The sequence below is a fragment of the Anomaloglossus baeobatrachus genome, chromosome 9, assembly GCF_048569485.1.
Source record: "Anomaloglossus baeobatrachus isolate aAnoBae1 chromosome 9, aAnoBae1.hap1, whole genome shotgun sequence".
In the NCBI taxonomy this organism is placed as follows: Eukaryota; Metazoa; Chordata; class Amphibia; order Anura; family Aromobatidae; genus Anomaloglossus; species Anomaloglossus baeobatrachus.
Window position 1 is genome coordinate 149,014,661 of NC_134361.1, and position 16,944 is coordinate 149,031,604.

Below are 16,944 nucleotides of genomic sequence, written 5' to 3' on the forward strand. Positions count from 1 at the left end.
GAAAAAAATGGAGAAAAAGTGGAGAAAAAGTGGAGAATAAATGGAGAAAAAGTGGAGAAAAAAATGGAGAAAAAGTGGAGAAAAAGTGGAGAATAAGTGGAGAATAAGTGGAGAAAAAGTGGAGAATAAGTGGAGAAAAAGTGGAGAATAAGTGGAGAATAAGTGGAGAAAAAGTGGAGAAAAAGTGGAGAAAAAGTGGAGAATAAGTGGAGAATAAGTGGAGAAAAAGTGGAGAAAAAGTGGAGAAAAAGTGGAGAAAAAGTGGAGAATAAGTGGAGAATAAGTGGAGAAAAAGTGGAGAAAAAAATGGAGAAAAAGTGGAGAAAAAGTGGAGAATAAATGGAAAAAAAGTGGAGAAAAAGTGGAGAATAAATGGAGAAAAAGTGGAGAAAAAGTGGAGAAAAAAATGGAGAAAAAGTGGAGAATAAGTGGAGAAAAAGTGGAGAAAAAGTGGAGAAAAAAATGGAGAAAAAATGGAGAAAAAGTGGAGAAAAAGTGGAGAATAAATGGAGAAAAAGTGGAGAAAAAGTGGAGAAAAAGTGGAGAAAAAAATGGAGAAAAAGTGGAGAAAAAGTGGAGAATAAATGGGGAAAAAGTGGAGAAAAAGTGGAGAAGAAAATGGAGAAAAAGTGGAGAAAAAGTGGAGAATAAGTGGAGAAAAAGTGGAGAAAAAAATGGAGAAAAAGTGGAGAAAAAGTGGAGAAAAAAATGGAGAAAAAATGGAGAAAAAGTGGAGAAAAAGTGGAGAATAAATGGAGAAAAAGTGGAGAAAAAGTGGAGAAAAAGTGGAGAAAAAGTGGAGAAAAAAATGGAGAAAAAGTGGAGAAAAAGTGGAGAATAAATGGGGAAAAAGTGGAGAAAAAGTGGAGAAGAAAATGGAGAAAAAGTGGAGAAAAAGTGGAGAATAAGTGGAGAAAAAGTGGAGAAAAAAATGGAGAAAAAGTGGAGAAAAAGTGGAGAATAAATGGAGAAAAAGTGGAGAAAAAGTGGAGAAAAAGTGGAGAATAAGTGGAGAATAAGTGGAGAAAAAGTGGAGAAAAAGTGGAGAAAAAGTGGAGAAAAAAATGGAGAAAAAGTGGAGAAAAAGTGGAGAATAAGTGGAGAAAAAGTGTAGAAAAAGTGGAGAAAAAAATGGAGAAAAAGTGGAGAAAAAGTGGAGAATAAATGGAGAAAAAGTGGAGAAAAAGTGGAGAAAAAGTGGAGAAAAAAATGGAGAAAAAGTGGAGAAAAAGTGGAGAATAAATGGGGAAAAAGTGGAGAAAAAGTGGAGAAAAAAATGGAGAAAAAGTGGAGAAAAAGTGGAGAATAAGTGGAGAAAAAGTGGAGAAAAAGTGGAGAAAAAAATGGAGAAAAAGTGGAGAATAAATGGAGAAAAAGTGGAGAAAAAGTGGAGAAAAAGTGGAGAATAAGTGGAGAAAAAGTGGAGAAAAAGTGGAGAAAAAGTGGAGAAAAAGTGGAGAAAAAAATGGAGAAAAAGTGGAGAAAAAGTGGAGAATAAATGGGGAAAAAGTGGAGAAAAAGTGGAGAAAAAAATGGAGAAAAAGTGGAGAAAAAGTGGAGAAAAAAATGGAGAAAAAGTGGAGAAAAAGTGGAGAATAAGTGGAGAATAAGTGGAGAAAAAGTGGAGAAAAAGTGGAGAAAAAGTGGACAAAAAGTGGACAAAAAGTGGAGAATAAATGGGGAAAAAGTGGAGAAAAAGTGGAGAAAAAAATGGAGAAAAAGTGGAGAAAAAGTGGAGAATAAATGGGGAAAAAGTGGAGAAAAAGTGGAGAAAAAAATGGAGAAAAAGTGGAGAAAAAGTGGAGAATAAGTGGAGAAAAAGTGGAGAAAAAGTGGAGACAAAAATGGAGAAAAAGTGGAGAAAAAGTGGAGAAAAAGTGGAGAAAAAGTGGAGAATAAGTGGAGAATAAGTGGAGAAAAAGTGGAGAAAAAGTGGAGAATAAATGTGGAAAAAGTGGAGAAAAAGTGGAGAAAAAAATGGAGAAAAAGTGGAGAAAAAGTGGAGAATAAGTGGAGAAAAAGTGGAGAAAAAGTGGAGGAAAAAAATGGAGAAAAAGTGGAGAAAAAGTGGAGAATAAATGGAGAAAAAGTGGAAAAAAATGGAGAAAAAGTGGAGAAAAAGTGGAGAAAAAGTGGAGAATAAGTGGAGAATAAGTGGAGAAAAAGTGGAGAAAAAGTGGAGAAAAAGTGGAGAAAAAGTGGAGAAAAAAATGGAGAAAAAGTGGAGAAAAAGTGGAGAATAAGTGGAGAAAAAGTAAAGAAAAAGTGGAGAAAAAAATGGAGAAAAAGTGGAGAAAAAGTGGAGAATAAATGGAGAAAAAGTGGAGAAAAAGTGGAGAAAAAGTGGAGAAAAAAATGGAGAAAAAGTGGAGAAAAAGTGGAGAATAAATGGGGAAAAAGTGGAGAAAAAGTGGAGAAAAAAATGGAGAAAAAGTGGAGAAAAAGTGGAGAATAAGTGGAGAAAAAGTGGAGAAAAAGTGGAGAAAAAAATGGAGAAAAAGTGGAGAATAAATGGAGAAAAAGTGGAGAAAAAGTGGAGAAAAAGTGGAGAATAAGTGGAGAAAAAGTGGAGAAAAAGTGGAGAAAAAGTGGAGAAAAAGTGGAGAAAAAAATGGAGAAAAAGTGGAGAAAAAGTGGAGAATAAATGGGGAAAAAGTGGAGAAAAAGTGGAGAAAAAAATGGAGAAAAAGTGGAGAAAAAGTGGAGAAAAAAATGGAGAAAAAGTGGAGAAAAAGTGGAGAATAAGTGGAGAATAAGTGGAGAAAAAGTGGAGAAAAAGTGGACAAAAAGTGGACAAAAAGTGGACAAAAAGTGGACAAAAAGTGGAGAATAAATGGGGAAAAAGTGGAGAAAAAGTGGAGAAAAAAATGGAGAAAAAGTGGAGAAAAAGTGGAGAATAAATGGGGAAAAAGTGGAGAAAAAGTGGAGAAAAAAATGGAGAAAAAGTGGAGAAAAAGTGGAGAATAAGTGGAGAAAAAGTGGAGAAAAAGTGGAGACAAAAATGGAGAAAAAGTGGAGAAAAAGTGGAGAAAAAGTGGAGAAAAAGTGGAGAATAAGTGGAGAATAAGTGGAGAAAAAGTGGAGAAAAAGTGGAGAATAAATGTGGAAAAAGTGGAGAAAAAGTGGAGAAAAAAATGGAGAAAAAGTGGAGAAAAAGTGGAGAATAAGTGGAGAAAAAGTGGAGAAAAAGTGGAGGAAAAAAATGGAGAAAAAGTGGAGAAAAAGTGGAGAATAAATGGAGAAAAAGTGGAAAAAAATGGAGAAAAAGTGGAGAAAAAGTGGAGAATAAGTGGAGAAAAAGTGGAGAAAAAGTGGAGAAAAAGTGGAGAATAAGTGGAGAAAAAGTGGAGAATAAGTGGAGAAAAAGTGGAGAAAAAGTGGAGAAAAGGTGGAGAAAAAGTGGAGAAAAAGTGGAGAAAAAGTGGAGAATAAGTGGAGAAAAAGTGGAGAAAAAGTGGAGAAAAAAATGGAGAAAAAGTGGAGAAAAAGTGGAGAAAAAGTGGAGAAAAAAATGGAGAAAAAGTGGAGAAAAAGTGGAGAAAAAAAAGGAGAAAAAGTGGAGAATAAATGGAGAAAAAGTGGAGAAAAAGTGGAGAAAAAGTGGAGAATAAGTGGAGAATAAGTGGAGAAAAAGTGAAGAAAAAGTGGAGAAAAAGTGGAGAAAAAGTGGAGAATAAATGTGGAAAAAGTGGAGAAAAAGTGGAGAAAAAAATGGAGAAAAAGTGGAGAAAAAGTGGAGAATAAGTGGAGAAAAAGTGGAGAAAAAGTGGAGAAAAAGTGGAGAAAAAGTGGAGAAAAAGTGGAGAATAAGTGGAGAAAAAGTGGAGAAAAAAAAGGAGAAAAAGTGGAGAATAAATGGAGAAAAAGTGGAGAAAAAGTGGAGAAAAAGTGGAGAAAAAGTGGAGAATAAGTGGAGAATAAGTGGAGAATAAGTGGAGAAAAAGTGGAGAAAAAGTGGAGAATAAATGTGGAAAAAGTGGAGAAAAAGTGGAGAAAAAAATGGAGAAAAAGTGGAGAAAAAGTGGAGAATAAGTGGAGAAAAAGTGGAGAAAAAGTGGAGGAAAAAGTGGAGAAAAAGTGGAGAATAAATGTGGAAAAAGTGGAGAAAAAGTGGAGAAAAAAATGGAGAAAAAGTGGAGAAAAAGTGGAGAAAAAGTGGAGAATAAATGGAGAAAAAGTGGAGAAAAAGTGGAGAATAAGTGGAGAAAAAGTGGAGAAAAAAAAGGAGAAAAAGTGGAGAATAAATGGAGAAAAAGTGGAGAAAAAGTGGAGAAAAAGTGGAGAAAAAGTGGAGAATAAGTGGAGAATAAGTGGAGAATAAGTGGAGAAAAAGTGGAGAAAAAGTGGAGAATAAATGTGGAAAAAGTGGAGAAAAAGTGGAGAAAAAAATGGAGAAAAAGTGGAGAAAAAGTGGAGAATAAGTGGAGAAAAAGTGGAGAAAAAGTGGAGGAAAAAAATGGAGAAAAAGTGGAGAAAAAGTGGAGAATAAATGGAGAAAAAGTGGAAAAAAAATGGAGAAAAAGTGGAGAAAAAGTGGAGAAAAAGTGGAGAAAAAGTGGAGAATAAATGTGGAAAAAGTGGAGAAAAAGTGGAGAACAAAATGGAGAAAAAGTGGAGAAAAAGTGGAGAATAAGTGGAGAAAAAGTGGAGAAAAAGTGGAGGAAAAAAATGGAGAAAAAGTGGAGAAAAAGTGGAGAATAAATGGAGAAAAAGTGGAAAAAAATGGAGAAAAAGTGGAGAAAAAGTGGAGAATAAGTGGAGAAAAAGTGGAGAAAAAGTGGAGAAAAAGTGGAGAATAAGTGGAGAAAAAGTGGAGAATAAGTGGAGAAAAAGTGGAGAAAAAGTGGAGAAAAGGTGGAGAAAAAGTGGAGAAAAAGTGGAGAAAAAGTGGAGAATAAGTGGAGAAAAAGTGGAGAAAAAGTGGAGAAAAAAATGGAGAAAAAGTGGAGAAAAAGTGGAGAAAAAGTGGAGAAAAAAATGGAGAAAAAGTGGAGAAAAAGTGGAGAAAAAGTGGAGAAAAAAATGGAGAAAAAGTGGAGAAAAAGTGGAGAAAAAAAAGGAGAAAAAGTGGAGAATAAATGGAGAAAAAGTGGAGAAAAAGTGGAGAAAAAGTGGAGAATAAGTGGAGAATAAGTGGAGAAAAAGTGAAGAAAAAGTGGAGAAAAAGTGGAGAAAAAGTGGAGAATAAATGTGGAAAAAGTGGAGAAAAAGTGGAGAAAAAAATGGAGAAAAAGTGGAGAAAAAGTGGAGAATAAGTGGAGAAAAAGTGGAGAAAAAGTGGAGAAAAAGTGGAGAAAAAGTGGAGAAAAAGTGGAGAATAAGTGGAGAAAAAGTGGAGAAAAAAAAGGAGAAAAAGTGGAGAATAAATGGAGAAAAAGTGGAGAAAAAGTGGAGAAAAAGTGGAGAAAAAGTGGAGAATAAGTGGAGAATAAGTGGAGAATAAGTGGAGAAAAAGTGGAGAAAAAGTGGAGAATAAATGTGGAAAAAGTGGAGAAAAAGTGGAGAAAAAAATGGAGAAAAAGTGGAGAAAAAGTGGAGAATAAGTGGAGAAAAAGTGGAGAAAAAGTGGAGGAAAAAGTGGAGAAAAAGTGGAGAATAAATGTGGAAAAAGTGGAGAAAAAGTGGAGAAAAAAATGGAGAAAAAGTGGAGAAAAAGTGGAGAAAAAGTGGAGAATAAATGGAGAAAAAGTGGAGAAAAAGTGGAGAATAAGTGGAGAAAAAGTGGAGAAAAAAAGGAGAAAAAGTGGAGAATAAATGGAGAAAAAGTGGAGAAAAAGTGGAGAAAAAGTGGAGAAAAAGTGGAGAATAAGTGGAGAATAAGTGGAGAATAAGTGGAGAAAAAGTGGAGAAAAAGTGGAGAATAAATGTGGAAAAAGTGGAGAAAAAGTGGAGAATAAGTGGAGAAAAAGTGGAGAAAAAAAAGGAGAAAAAGTGGAGAATAAATGGAGAAAAAGTGGAGAAAAAGTGGAGGAAAAAGTGGAGAAAAAGTGGAGAAAAAGTGGAGAAAAAGTGGAGGAAAAAAATGGAGAAAAAGTGGAGAAAAAGTGGAGAATAAATGGAGAAAAAGTGGAAAAAAAATGGAGAAAAAGTGGAGAAAAAGTGGAGAAAAAGTGGAGAAAAAGTGGAGAAAAAGTGGAGAATAAGTGGAGAAAAAGTGGAGAAAAAGTGGAGAAAAAGTGGAGAATAAGTGGAGAAAAAGTGGAGAAAAAGTGGAGAAAAGGTGGAGAAAAAGTGGAGAAAAAGTGGAGAATAAGTGGAGAAAAAGTGGAGAAAAAAATGGAGAAAAAGTGGAGAAAAAGTGGAGAAAAAGTGGAGAAAAAAATGGAGAAAAAGTGGAGAAAAAGTGGAGAATAAATGGGGAAAAAGTGGAGAAAAAGTGGAGAAAAAAATGGAGAAAAAGTGGAGAAAAAGTGGAGAATAAGTGGAGAAAAAGTGGAGAAAAAAATGGAGAAAAAGTGGAGAATAAGTGGAGAAAAAGTGGAGAAAAAGTGGAGAAAAAAATGGAGAAAAAATGGAGAAAAAGTGGAGAAAAAGTGGAGAATAAATGGAGAAAAAGTGGAGAAAAAGTGGAGAAAAAGTGGAGAAAAAGTGGAGAAAAAAATGGAGAAAAAGTGGAGAAAAAGTGGAGAGTAAATGGGGAAAAAGTGGAGAAAAAGTGGAGAAGAAAATGGAGAAAAAGTGGAGAAAAAGTGGAGAATAAGTGGAGAAAAAGTGGAGAAAAAAATGGAGAAAAAGTGGAGAAAAAGTGGAGAATAAATGGAGAAAAAGTGGAGAAAAAGTGGAGAAAAAGTGGAGAATAAGTGGAGAAAAAGTGGAGAAAAAGTGGAGAAAAAGTTGAGAAAAACATGGAGAAAAAGTGGAGAAAAAGTGGAGAATAAGTGGAGAAAAAGTGCAGAAAAAGTGGAGAAAAAAATGGAGAAAAAGTGGAGAAAAAGTGGAGAATAAATGGAGAAAAAGTGGAGAAAAAAATGGAGAAAAAGTGAAGAAAAAGTGGAGAATAAATGGGGAAAAAGTGGAGAAAAAGTGGAGAAAAAAATGGAGAAAAAGTGGAGAAAAAGTGGAGAATAAGTGGAGAAAAAGTGGAGAAAAAGTGGAGAAAAAAATGGAGAAAAAGTGGAGAAAAAGTGGAGAATAAATGGAGAAAAAGTGGAGAAAAAGTGGAGAAAAAGTGGAGAATAAGTGGAGAAAAAGTGGAGAAAAAGTGGAGAATAAGTGAAGAAAAAGTGTTGAAAAAGTGGAGAAAAAAATGGAGAAAAAGTGGAGAAAAAGTGGAGAATAAATGGAGAAAAAGTGGAGAAAAAGTGGAGAAAAAGTGGAGAAAAAGTGGAGAAAAAAATGGAGAAAAAGTGGAGAAAAAGTGGAGAATAAATGGGGAAAAAGTGGAGAAAAAGTGGAGAAAAAAATGGAGAAAAAGTGGAGAAAAAGTGGAGAAAAAAATGGAGAAAAAGTGGAGAAAAAGTGGAGAATAAGTGGAGAATAAGTGGAGAAAAAGTGGAGAAAAAGTGGAGGAAAAAAATGGAGAAAAAGTGGAGAAAAAGTGGAGAATAAATGGAGAAAAAGTGGAAAAAAAATGGAGAAAAAGTGGAGAAAAAGTGGAGAAAAAGTGGAGAATAAGTGGAGAAAAAGTGGAGAAAAAGTGGAGAAAAAGTGGAGAATAAGTGGAGAAAAAGTGGAGAAAAAGTGGAGAATAAGTGGAGAAAAAGTGGAGAAAAGGTGGAGAAAAAGTGGAGAAAAAGTGGAGAATAAGTGGAGAAAAAGTGGAGAAAAGGTGGAGAAAAAGTGGAGAAAAAGTGGAGAATAAGTGGAGAATAAGTGGAGAAAAAGTGGAGAAAAAAATGGAGAAAAAGTGGAGAAAAAGTGGAGAAAAAAATGGAGAAAAAGTGGAGAAAAAGTGGAGAAAAGGTGGCGAAAAAGTGGAGAAAAAGTGGAGAATAAGTGGAGAAAAAGTGGAGAAAAAGTGGAGAAAAAGTGGAGAAAAAGTGGAGAAAAGGTGGAGAAAAAGTGGAGAAAAAAATTCTCCACTTTTTCTCCATTTATTCTCCACTTTTTCTCCACTTTTTCTCCACTTTTTCTCCATTTATTCTCCACTTTTTCTCCACTGTTTCTCCATTTTTTTCTCCACTTTTTCTCTACTGTTTCTCCATTTTTTCTCCACTTTTTCTCCACTGTTTCTCCACTGTTTCTCCATTTTTTCTCCATTTTTTTCTCCACTTTTTCTCCACTTTTTCTCTACTTTTTCTCCACTTTTTCTCCATTTTTTCTCCATGTTTTCTCAAGTGGAGAAAAAAGTGGAGCACCCTTTGGTGCCTTTCATGTGGCACTAAGGGGTGCTTAGCTTTGTATTTAGCCAAAAAAATGAAAAAAAAATGACGTAGGGTTCCCCCTAGTTTTGTAGCCAGCTAGGGTAAAGCAGACGGCTGCAGCCTGCAGACCACAGCTGGCAACCTCACCTTGGCTGGTAATCCAAAACTGAGGGCACCCCACGCTGTTATTTTAAATTAAATAAATAATTAAAAAAAAAAAACACGTAGGGGTCCCCCAAAATTGGATTACCAGCCAAGGTAAAGCAGACAGCTGGGGCCTGATATTCTCAGACTAGGGAGGTCCATGGTTATTGGACTCTCCCCAGCCTAAAAATAGCAGGCCGCAGCCGCCCCAGAAGTGGCGCATCCATTAGATGCGCCAATCCTGGTGCTTCGCCCCAGCTCATCCCGCGCCCTGGTGCGGTGGCAAACGGGGTAATATATGGGGTTAATACCAGATGTGTAATGTCACCTGGCATCAAGCCCTGGGGTTGGTGAGGTCAGGCGTCTATCAGATACCCGACATCACCAACCCAGTCAGTAATAAAAAAAAAATAGACGACAACCACATTTTTATTTGAAAAAACACTCCCCAAAACATTCCCTCTTTAACCAATTTATTAGAATGAAAAACAAATCCAGGTCTGCTGTAATCCAAGGGGTTGCCATGACGATCCACACTGTCCCAGTCAATGAAGAGCAGGATGTTCCCCATTGGCTGGGAGAGCAATGCAGTGACCTGAGCTAACATCAATGGGTCAGCCCAGGTCACTGCAGGGCATGACAAGTGCTGCTGTCAGCGAGGTACATTACCTGCGCTGATCTCCAGCACTGCCGACAGCCCCTGTCACTTAGGTCAATGACCGGCGCCTTCACATCAAGTATCACGAGAGGTCCGTGACGTCTCGGGTCGGAATCGAGAGGTGATGTGACAAGCGGCGGCCATGGAGGACAGTGACAGCGCTGAGGTCGGGATGGCGGGACTTCATCACCGCAAGTAAGCCGAGCGGGACCGTGTGTGTGTGTGTGTGTGTGTGTGTGTGTATGTATGTGTACATGCCGCGGGCAGGAGGGGGCGGAGCGAGCTGAGCGGGGAAGTGTGGGCTTCCTGCACGTAACTAAGATAAACATCGGGTTACTAACCAAAGCGCTTTGCTTGGATACCCGATGTTTATCTTGGTTACCAGCTTCTGGCAGGCTGCCAGCGATGGCTCCTGCACACTGTAGCTGTAAAAAGCCCTGCTTTTTGCTGCTAGAACCGTTCTCGAACGTATCTAGAACTATCGAGCTTTTGCAAAAAGCTCGAGTTCTAGTTCGATCTCGAACAGCCCCAAAAATCACTCGAGCCCCGAACTGGAGAACCTCGAACCACGAACCGCGCTCAACTCTAGTTGCTTGTGACGCACTGAAAAACGTTGCATGCAGCGTTCCTCCCCACCGGCGGTCAGTCGATCTGCCGCGCGGCGGATACAGCGCAAGGCCATCCGTCATAATCCGCCGCTCATACAAGTCCATGGGAAGCAACGGAAGCCGCCAAAGCATTTTTGGTGGTTCCAGTTTCTAAAAGCAGCGGATTGTGACGCCCAGGAAATAGCGGAAATGTGAACTTACCCTTAGGGTATGTGTACATAACATCTTTTTGAGGTGGATTCTGCCTGGAATCCAACCGAAAATGAGCAGTAAAAGAAGTTAGAAGTGATACACTCAATTTTTGCTGAAGCTACTCTCCATTAGGACAGAGTCACACTTGCGTATGACTCGCCCAAGTGCAAGGAGAAAATCTGGCATTGCACTCGACCCCATGAAGACAATGCTGCAGCTCTGACCTGTGAGTTTTCCCTCAGCCTGAAACTGACTGAGGAAAAAATGGCAGCATGCTGCAATTGTCTGCGAGAGCGAGTGTCACTCGCACCCATGCAAGCGAAAAAACATCGGACTGCACTCGGATGTTATCCAAGTACAGTGCAATATATGCACAGGCTGACAATGGAGGAGATGGGGAGATGAACCCCTCACTGTCCTCACCGGACCCGACCTCTCCTCCGCAGCTGTGATCCGATCTCAGGAACAGATCACAGTCACATGACACTCGGCATACACTCACAGCAGATCCTGAGCTGAGGGTCATTAGCAGATCGTATCAAATGCTCTCGCATCACATGCCATACGCAAGTGTGACTCTGCCCATATAATAGTAAAATGAGTAAAGATGCTGGCGGATCCCCAGCAGAAAACGATGGCAATGCCACCAGTGAGAACAATGCAGGAAAAGACCTGGTGTAAAGGTCGTCACACAAGTGCTACACAGTTACTGTACCTCAGAATATCTTTCGGTTTTGTTATTTTTCAAACATACTCACGCAACCATGTCACCAAAGTATATAAACTCCACACCAATGGAAAAAGGTCATAGTATATGATATATTCCGGGTAATATGTGACTGGTATGTCATAAGATGTCTGTACATAGTATATCACATCCAGAATACAGGACTGTGATGGTGGGATATTGTGGGTCATGTATAGAGATGAGTGAACCGGTCGCGGTTTGGCTCGAGCTTGGTTCGCCGAACGGAGGTCTCGTTTGACTTCGGTTCGGCGAACCACTCGAACCCATAGGAAACAATGGGAGGCAATCACAAACACATAAAAACACATTATAAATGTACACATACAGTTAATAAACATTGCCATAACACTTACCGGTCCCCGCGACGCGTCCTGCACTCTGTCTCCTGCCGCTATTCCATCCGATGATCGCTGAATCCTCCCGGTAACCAGCACTGCCAGCAGTGATGCAGGACCTATCGTGACGTCAAAATAGCCATATGACCAGTCATGTGTCTGTTATCTCATTGGCTACAGACTGGTCACATGACTATGACGCATCATGTAGGACCTGCGAGTGCATCTCTCCAGTACGCGGTGATCGTTTGTGTATCGCCGTGTACCGGGGACATGCTCTGGCACGCGGTCGGGTTCCCGGTCTGCTTCCCCATTCCGTTATTAATCGCCTGCCACAGCCGGTCGATAACGGAGATCACCGTTGCTATAGCAACGCGCTTGTCAGTGGTGATGTCACCGCTCACAAGCAGCAGCTCGGGGAATAGAACCGCCTTCTTCCTATGCAGCGCTGATGTAGCAGAGCTGCATGTGTTGAAGGAAGAAGACAGAAGAGCCGGATCGTGGAGGGATGTGAGGGAGTAATAAACATGGAGTCTCTAATGTGTCTGTGTATTTATTTCTATTAAAGTATTTTTTCTCTGTGTGGTGTCTTTTTTTTAACCCTTTATTGGAGATTCTTAATGGCTGGGTCAAACTTGCCTGATATTAAGAATCTCTGGTTTAATACTAGCTAGTAAAACAAAGCCAGTATTAACCCTTATTACCCAGCAAGCCACCGTCACCAGGGCTGTTGGAAGAGTTGGATACAGTGCCAGATGATGGCGCTTCTATGAATGCGCCATTTTCTGGGGCGGCTGCGGATTGCAATTCGCAGCAGAGGCGCCCAGAAACCTCGGGCTAACCTGTGTTGCGGATTCCAATCCCCAGCTGCCTATTTGTACCCGGCTGGGAACCAAAAATATAGGGAAGCCCTTTTTTTTATTAAATATTTCATGAATTTCATGAAATAATTCAAAAACAAATGACGTGGGCTTTGCCATATTTTTGTATGCTAGCCAGGTACAGCAGGCACCTACGGGCTGCCCCCAACCCCCAGCTACCTATTTGTACCCAGCTGGGAACCAAAAATATAGGGAAGCCCTTTTTTTATTACATCATGAAATAATTAAAAAACAAATGACGTGGGCTTCGCCATATTTTTGTGTCCAGCCAGGTACAACTAGGCAGCTGGAGATTGGAATCCACAGCACAGGTTGGCCTGAGCTTTCTGGGCCCCTCTGCTGCGAATTGCAGTCTGCAGCAGCCCCAGAAAATGGCGCTTTCATAGAAGCGCCATCATCTGGCGCTGTATCCAACTCTTCCAGCTGCCCTGGTGACAGGTGGCTTGCTGGGTAATAATGGGGTTAGGGCTAGCTGTATATAAAATTCATGGTGGCACGCCAATATTAGACATGGCCAACATGAATTTCTAGTACCGATAAAAAGAACCACAACACACAGAAAAATATTTTATAAATAAAACAAACACAATTAGTGACACCATCTTTATTGAAATAAAGAACACCCCTCCGCAGTAATCCTGGGTCAATGGTCCCTCACCGTCCATCCGGATCCAATATCATCTGATCGGTTTTCTGGAAGGCAAAGCGATCAGATGATGTGTCAGGTTCAAGGACCTGATTCAAATGACACAGCAGCTGATTGTATAAACGGCTTTTATACAATCAGCTGATGCATCAGTTCAAAAAAACAAAAAAACAAACTACACACTTCAGTGCAGACTCCTGTCCGACAGCATCAGCTGATAGTTTAGCCGGGCGGTAAAAGGCCGGCCTCACCGCTCGACTCATAGTGTCAGCTGATTCCGTCAGGTGACCGCATCAGCTGATCATCGCCAGGTCTGAGAAAGAGAGAGAGAAAGTAGAGAGAGAGAGAAAGAAAGGAGAGAAAGAGAGAGAAAAAGGAGAGAGAGAGAGAAAAAGGAGAGAGAGAGAGAGAGAGAAAGGATAGAGAGAGAAAAAGGAGAGAGAGAGAGAAAGGAGAGAGAGAGAGAGAAAGTAGAGAGAGAGAGAAAGGAGAGAAAAAAAAGAGAGAGAGAAAAAGGAGAGAGAAGAGAGAGGAGAGAAAAAGGAGAGAGAGAGAAAAAGGAGAGAGAAAGGAGAGAGAGAGAGAGAAAGGAGAGAGAGAAAAAGGAGAGAGAAAGGAGAGAGAGAGAGAGAGAGAGGGAGAGAGAGAGAGAGAAAGTGGAGAAAGTAGAGAAAGTGGAGAAAGTGGAGAAAGTGGAGAAAGAAGAGAAAGGAGAGAGGGAAAGGAGAGAGGGAAAGGAGAGCGGGAAAGGAGAGCGGGAAAGGAGAGCGGGAAAGGAGAGCGGGAAAGGAGAGCGGGAAAGGAGGGAAAGAAAGGAGAGAAAGAGAGAAAGATAGGAGAGAGAAAGAAAGGAGAAAGGAGAGAGAAGAGAAGGAAGAGGAAGAGAGAAGGAAGAGGAAGAGAGAGAGAGGAGAAAGAAGAGAAAGAAAGGAGAGAAAGAAAGGAGAGAAAGAAAGGAGAGAAAGAAAGGAGAGAGATAGGAGAGAGGGAAAGGAGAGAGAGAGAAAGAAAGGAGAGAAAGGAGAGAGAGAGAGAAAGTAGAGAGAGAGCGCTCACAGCTGATGTCCAGCTCCTCCCCTCAGTGCATAATTAAATTATATTTATAAATATATTATAAATATAATTTATTAAAAATAAAAAAAAAAATAAATAAATTACCGGGTCTAGAAATCGCAACCTTATGCTCCCCAGGTGAGCACTCTATCCACTCAGCTATTGCTTCTAATGTGAATGATAGGCACATTTGGTAGTCTTGAAGTCTGGATTGCTAAAGTCTCAGCTGACCACATGATTCATTTAAAGCTATGTGAAGCTCATGCAGAGCACTCGTGTTCTGTAGCAGAGATGACAGTGTTGTGTGGATTACGTTGGACCTGGAGGGGTATTGGAGGATTTTAATAAAATGGTGAAACTGTGTTTTTTTTGTCTTTTATTCCAAATAAAGGATTTTTTCGCGGTGTGTGTTTATTTACTTTCACTTTATAAATAGATAATAATTATAATTTCAAATTATAAACAAAAAAAAATAATTCTTTACCGGGACTAGATCTCCCGACGTTATGCTTCTTAGGTGGGCGCTTTATCCACTAGTCTATTGCTTCTTACAAAAGAGATAGAAAAATACCTATTCACTTTGAGTGACAAAAAAGTTTTTTTAAAAAAATTATTAACTTTATTTGGATATATTAAAAAGGAGTTCTTTGACCAAGACAAACATAACACCAAAACATATAGTTAGCAATAGAACATATAATAAAAGACAATAGGTAGTCTCAACCACTTTGTTGGAGACAACTAGAGAGGTATAGAGTGGATGACTAACAGCACTTCCACCCGGGATAACGTCAATGTTCAAAGAAATGGGTAGGGCTGTATTCTATCCTTAGTCTTCCCCTCAAAAAAATGTCCCTGCCTGTCAATGGAGCACATCCTTAATTAAACGATGCCCCCATTCCTCGGCGGCTCGCCCTTAAAGGTCCCTTCTCTATCACTTTCAAAAAATGATAGAAGCATCTCTACATGTGGTAAAGACCACTATTACCTCTGGCACATACAAATTACAAGGATTGGATTAGTAAAGACAAGCAGTAATTATGAGGAAGAAGCTATCCCTCAATAGTCTATCACCTGCCTAGCAATGGAGTACACCCTTATTTTTACGGTGCCCCCATTCCTCGACGGCTTGCCCTAAAAATGACCCTACACTCCTGAGATATACATATATTAGCAGTTCTTATTCAAGTGCTATTAGTGTTCAAAGAAAATTTACAGTAATTTTCTGACGAAACATAAGCTCATAAATCTCAGGAAGAGTACTATTAATTAAAAAAAATGGGGCTTTTCCACTTATCTCCAACTGTGTCTCCTATGTGCCTAGAGACCATCCAACAATTTCTTTCAACAGAGTCCATATGATTTCATTTCATCTTTACAGGATCTCATCAAATCTTGCCCATCATATTCTTTATACAGAGTCCATATGATTTTATTTCATCTTTTCAGTATCTCGTCATCTCATCTCAACGCGTTTCACTCCATGCACACCGTGTCACACCACTCTGATTCCTGGAGGCTCTAACATCTAAGGCTATTATGCTTCTTTGAAAAACAAAAAAATCTCCTGATGAGCTCCGTCGTGTATTTGCATGGAGTGAAACGCGTTGAGATGAGATATGACGAGATCCTGAAAAGATGAAATAAAATCATATGGACTCTGTATAAAGAATATGATGGGCAAGATTTGATGAGATCCTGTAAAGATGAAATGAAATCATATGGACTCTGTTGAAAGAAATTGTTGGATGGTCTCTAGGCACATAGGAGACAGAGTTGGAGATAAGTGGAAAAGCCCCATTTTTTTGAATTAATAGTACTCTTCCTGAGATTTATGAGCTTGTGTTTCGTCAGAAAATTACTGTAAATTTTCTTTGAACACTAATAGCACTTGAATAAGAACTGCTAATATATGTATATCTCAGGAGTGTAGGGTCATTTTTAGGGCAAGCCGTCGAGGAATGGGGGCACCGTAAAAATAAGGGTGTACTCCATTGCTAGGCAGGTGATAGACTATTGAGGGATAGCTTCTTCCTCATAATTACTGCTTGTCTTTACTAATCCAATCCTTGTGATTTGTATGTGCCAGAGGTAATGGTGGTCTTTACCACATGTAGAGATGCTTCTATCATTTTTTGAGAGGGATAGAGAAGGGACCTTTAAGGGCAAGCCGCCGAGGAATGGGGGCATCATTTAATTAAGGATGTGCTCCATTGACAGGCAGGGACATTTTTTTGAGGGGAAGACTAAGGATAGAATACAGCCCTACCCATTTCTTTGAATATTGACGTTATCCCGGGTGGAAGTGCTGTTAGTCATCCACTCTAAACCTCTATTTGTCTCCAACAAAGTGGTTGAGACTACCTATTGTCTTTTATTATATGTGCTATTGCTAACTATATGTTTTGGTGTTATGTTTGTCTTGGTCAAAGAACTCCTTTTTAATATATCCAAATAAAGTTAATAATTTTTTTAAAAAAAACTTTTTTGTCACTCAAAGTGAATAGGTATTTTTCTGACATAATATTGATTTGGGATACCTCCAAAAAACTAAGTTCCTGAGATTTACAAAAGAGATAGGCAGATTTTCTAATCTTGAAGCCTGCTGTGCTGACTGAAGTCTCTGCTTCATTGCTACGGAGCCACTACATCCCAAGAGAGCAGAGCTGACCTTGTCATTTGGATTACTTCGGACCTGGAGGGGTATTTTTGGGATTAATAAAGGGGTGAACCAGGGTTGGTTTTTTGTCTTTTATTCCAAATAAAGGATTTTTCGCAGTGTGTGTTTCTTTACTTTCACTTACAGTTTAATCATGGAAGGTATCTCGGAGAGACGCCGGCCATGGTTAAACTCATTATTACCCCAATTACCACCGCACTAGGGAAATTCGGGATGAGCTGGGTAGAGTCCCAGGACTGTCGCACCTAATGGATGCGGCAATTCTGGGCGGCTGCAGGGTGATATTGTTAAGGTGGTGGGCTCCACATACCGTGGCGCTCTCCATCCTGACAATACCAGCCTCCAGCCGTGCGGCTTTATCCTGGCTGGTATCAAATATGGGGGAAACCGCATTTTTTATTTATTTATTTTAATGCACGATATAGACCCGCCCACCGGTGGCTGTGATTGGTTGCAGTGAGACAGCTGTCACTCAGCTTGGGGACGTGTCTGACTGCAACCAATCATAAGTGCCGGTGGGCGGGGAAAGCATTGAATAACTAATTGACTAATGAAGCGGCAGCCATTTTCTAAAGAGGAAAAGACGCCACAGATTTGTGACAGCCGGGGAGCGAGACGCCCGTGATCGTTGAGTAGGAAAGGGAGAGGGATTGTGCTGGGGACGCAGGACACATGCAGATAGCAACATGTGCACAT